Source organism: Lolium rigidum, chromosome 1, assembly GCF_022539505.1.
Source record: "Lolium rigidum isolate FL_2022 chromosome 1, APGP_CSIRO_Lrig_0.1, whole genome shotgun sequence".
Taxonomy (NCBI): Eukaryota; Viridiplantae; Streptophyta; class Magnoliopsida; order Poales; family Poaceae; genus Lolium; species Lolium rigidum.
The window spans coordinates 164,491,943-164,497,093 of record NC_061508.1 but is presented as its reverse complement, the minus strand read 5'-3'; positions in this window follow the sequence as shown (position 1 = coordinate 164,497,093).

Sequence of the window (5,151 nt, the reverse complement as noted above, 5' to 3'; positions counted from 1 at the left end):
GGGGCAGATTAATCATAGTCAGCTGGGTGCACTTACCTACTGATTAGTTTGAAAAAGAATTTTCTTAGTCAAATTTGTAACGCCGCGTTGGGAAATTGGATGCTTGGAAACGAAGCTAGGGAGGGGAATAATATGCAGGCATATACCATCATTAAGTAATGGCACCTTACTCGAAAAACTTAAAATGAAGGCAGAGCTACACGTAGCTCTTTATTTGCAAACGCTCAGACTTTGTATTTTAAAGTTTTAAAAAATCCGAAATAAAATTCTATAGATAGCCAATGATGTATACTAAAACGGTGTGAAATCTCAATACAAACTACTTCATATTCTGGGCTACAAAAAAATGACAAGTTCTGACAAATTTTATAGTGAACAGTGCACATTTCAAGACTATAAAATTTGTCAGATTTTTTTAATTTCGTGTAGCCTAGAATATAACTGAGTTTGCGTTTAAATTTTGCACCATTGTACAATACACCATTGGCTACCTCTAGAATTTTGTTTCGATTTTTTTTTGACACTTTGAATACGAGTTCCAAGAGTTTGAAAATAAAGAGCTACATGTAGCTCGGCCTCTAAAATGCCACACTCCACCTTAGGGCATCTCCAACGCGGCGACCCATCCCGCGACCGCGCGTCTGGATGGGTCCAACCGGACAAAAACGCGGCCCAACGCGGCCACGCACCGCAAATGCGGATGGCCGCAACGTCCGGAACGATGCAAACCCAGCCCAAATCTAGGCTAGGTTTGCGTGGCCGTGGATGGCACGCGGAGTCCGGTCGTGTCCGGATGCTCGCCTGCTCGTCTCCCTTGGGCCCGCCTGTTGGTGACCGCGGAGGCTTTTTAAATGTGGACTGGAGGGATCTGTCCCTCCAGTCCACTCCCCACTCCACTGTGCACTCCCCGAGCGCAACCGTCGCCATGGTCCCGAAGCGACGGTTTGCTCCCGGAGCCAACGACGGGGAGGCCAGCAGCAGCCGCCGTCCTCCGCCGGCGCTGCGGGCCGCCGGAGGAAACCGCGGCGGTCTCCACATCGGAGAGGCCGCCCGCGGCGGTACCGCATTGGCGCAACCGGCGCCACTGCTGCTGCAGCCCAAGCCGGAGTCCTCGGAAGAGGACCCCGACCTCCATGCCGCTCTGATAATCTCGGCAGTGGAGGAGGAAGCGAAGTGGCCGCAACTCCAAGCGGTCCTTTGCACCTCAGCGATGGAGGAGGAGGCCCGGCAGACAGTCGAGGACGCCGAGGCCTGGGAGTTGTTTGCCCAGGCCCGCCGGGAGGAGGAAACGACGCGGCGGCGCGAGGAGGCCAGGCTCCGCCGCGAGGAGCAGCAGCGCCAGGAGGCCAGGCACCGCGAGGAGGAGGAGGGGAGGCGCCAGCAGGCCAGACGCCTCGCCTGGCAGGAGAGGGAGCAGCACCTCAGGGAGGAGGCGCAGCTCCGTGCTGCCGCGGCGGAGCAGCGGGCTCCTCCGGACCCCCACTCCGCCTGGGAGGAGGCTCTATGGTCTCCGTGGCTGCAGTCCCCGGCGCGGTCGAGCCACAACAGTACCCCGCCGTTCGGGGACGTCGTCGACGGCGACGACGCCCACTGGGACTAGGCGGCGCACCGGCGGCCACCGCGTCCTCGACCAAACCCTAGCTTAGGGTTTTTATATTTGTTTTAAATTTAAAGCCCATATAGAGGGCTTCTTTTGTTAGTTTATTTTGCCCAAAATAGAGCTATGTACAAATTTGCCCAAAATAGGGCATATGCTTAATGAAATTTAGTTTAAATTTACATTTTAAATTTCTTTTTTTTCTTCAAATATGCGATGCATCCGCGCGTCGGGTCCAGCTTGCGACCCAAACGGACACGCGGACGCGGGCCGCTGTCCGCATGTCCGCGCGGCCACCCAAACTGCCCAAAACGGACGACCCAACGCGTCCGTTTGGGTCGCAGGGTTGGAGATGCCCTTACTGCCCATTAATACTAGTACTTTCTTCGATTTAAGTTAGTTGATTTTATTTTATTTAAATACGGATATATCTAGATGCGTTCGTTGACTAAATACATCCATATTTAGATAAAGTGAATTTAACTAATTTAAATCGAAGTGAATAGTACTGTAGTACAATCAATGGGAGCAGGGCAAAATCCATGCATTACGTATATGCATGAAACCACCAAACGTTGTTTAACTGTCACTCGCTTAATAAAAAAATCGCGCCTATGGTTAAGGGTGTTCCAAAACTGTTTGAGGCTCTGTATCATCTCCTAGCTCCTGACAGTGACACATCTGATGCTAACTATATCATCCGATCATGTTTTGACCCGGACGAAAATTCAACTCGCATCATCATCTTCCAGTCTCCAACCAATTTTTAATGTTGGTTCAAAGCTATAGCGCGTTTGCATATGGAGAGCGTATCATCGTGCAGAGCTGACTCTTCTAAAAGCCTACGCGACAGTCGACAATGCATATTGCGTTGTTAAATATACCTGGCGCGTTCTAAAGTCAGCTCTACACTAGGCTAAGAAGCTCCCGAGAAATGGAGCAACAACACAACACTTGGAATTCTTCGGCTCCAAGCAACTAAGCCCGAATTTGTTAGCTAGCTACCACATGTATAATCAGTCATCACTCATCAGCACGTTCTACTATACTATCAGAGAGCTTAGTGGTCAAATACAAATACTAGTCAAGTTGTAATCATGCATGGGAATTTCGCAGGGTGCGCGACAACCACACGGCGTGTATAGGCACCATCCTCACAGCGAATTTACCGGTTTTAGTACGTTTTTTAACCGAAGATTTTAGTAGCTAGGTGGGGTCTTTGTTATTCTTTCAAAGAGATCCTAGGGAACTCCAAGGGCTCCTATGCAAAGAGCGGCCCCACTTCTCACTCTCCGCATGTGACAGCTCATGCGGAGTCGATGTATGATCGCCACAATAGAGCAATACTAGTAACTAGAGTCAATTGCCATATTATCTATAAGAAGTCATATATCGAACATGAATAATACTCCCTTCGGTCCTATTTAATTAACTCAGATTTAGTACAAAGTTGTGCTAAATTCGAGCTAATTAAAAGAGACCAGAGGGAGTAGTTCGGTGCTAAATTATACTATAGCATTTTTATTAGCTAGTCCGGTGGTATACATCTTACTTTCATAAAGTATCTAGGAGCACATATGTATTATAGCTAGTCAACACCTTCTCTCTCCTCTTGCTTATGTCACTCTTTTATACTTGCTCTTATCTATGTGGTAGGAGAAAAGATTTACAATAAGCTTGATGTACTTATACTAATTAATTTGAATAGGTGTTTTCTTGGTCACATTTGTAGTATCTGCGTCGGGAGATTGGATTCTTTTTTTTTTGTTGCATGGGGACAATGGATGCTTGGTGATGAAGCTAAAAATGGGAATATGGTTATATGCAGATTGCGCAATTATTATTTCATTATCGAAAAAATTAATCACACATATATGTAGTTTTGGTTTGGCTAAGGGTGTTCCAAAACTGTTTGGGACATCATCTTCATCCTCTACTTCTTTTCGACAGGGACATAGTGGTTTTCTGCCCTAATGTGTAATTTTTATTTACTTACAAAGTAACATATTTACATTTAAAATAAAAGTAAAATATTTAAAGGAATTTTTATACCCGGCCCTCGATAACACAAAATGTCTTTAAAAAATAAATATCACATATATTTAAAGTAGAAAATAGTATATGGTAGAGATACGTGAGCCGTGTCTTTAGAGATTACAAAATAAAATCTAAAAATGCAAACAAATCTTTAAGGTTTTTAAACTCTTTTTTCTTCCAAGAAAATTTTATACACTTCTGAAGGTAGCTATAGAAAATTGACATGGACATAAAACCACATACTTGTAAATATCAACAAGGGTTCTCCCATCATTTTAATTTAACCAACAATGCTAAAACTATGTGCACATGTTAAGCTATTAAAGTAATCAACCAACATCGGCAAGAGTAGCAACACCGGTATTACAGGAAAAGCAACCGAACAGCCTAATCGATGTCGTTGGGAAGCCGAGAATACGAACCACCGTTGTCGAAGACATGGCAGCTAGGACAAATATTGCGAGGGCAATCCTACCATAAGATCTCGTCGTCGAACGAAGGATCGAAGATCACTTATTGTAGACGATGACATGTCCATTGACGTGAAGGGTAAAAAGAAGACGGCTAGCAAAACCCTAAACTAATCTACATAAAACTCTACTTTTATTGAAAATTAAGCCTCACTCATAAATCGGGCTCCCCATCACTCACTCATAAATCGGGCTCCCCATCCCTCCCAACACAGGCAAAGTATCCGAAGGAGGGGGGATCGATTTATGGTGGATGCGGAGGTGGAAGTGGAGACGATACTCACATAACCGGAAATGTCTTTTTTGTTTGCCCTATGGATAACCAAGGACATGTCTCACTTCAAACTAATTTTCCAACTTTGAGTGGTGGGCCTTTGACTATTTTTTAGAAAACTCTCCCATTAATTTCTTTGTAGCCAAATGTTCCAGCATCCAAGAGTTATCACTTGCATGAAGAATAAGTATTTGTGTAAACCTTTAGCTAATTAGCTTGTCACAGTGCCACGTGCTAATGTGACCTAGATGATCCACATCTAGCTCGTCACAGTTATAACTTGCATGTGCCTTGATCTTGTTGCTCAGAGAGCGTTTCATCGTGCAGAGCTGACTCTTCTGAAGCCAGCCACTTTTGCATATGCGACCGTCGCCGAACTGCCTTGTTAAAGTATTATACCCATTACCTGGCGCGTTCTGAAGTCAGCTCTACACTAGGCTGGGAAACTCCCCAGAAATTGAGTAACAACACTAGGTATTCTTCGGCTCCAAGCAACAAACAGCCCGAATTGGTTAATTAGGGCATCTCCAACCGTGCGACCCAAACCGGGTCCGCGCGTCCGTTTGGGTCGAGCCGGACAAAAACGCGGCCCAGCGCGGGGACGCACCGCAAAAGCGGACGGCCGCGGCGTCCGGAACGACGCAAACCCGGCCCAAATCTGGGCTAGGTTTGCGTGGCCGCGGATGGCACGCGCCGTCCGCTCGCGTCCGCGCGCTGGTCGCCTCGTCTCCCTTGGGCCCACCTGTCGGTGACCAGGGAGACTATTAAATGGG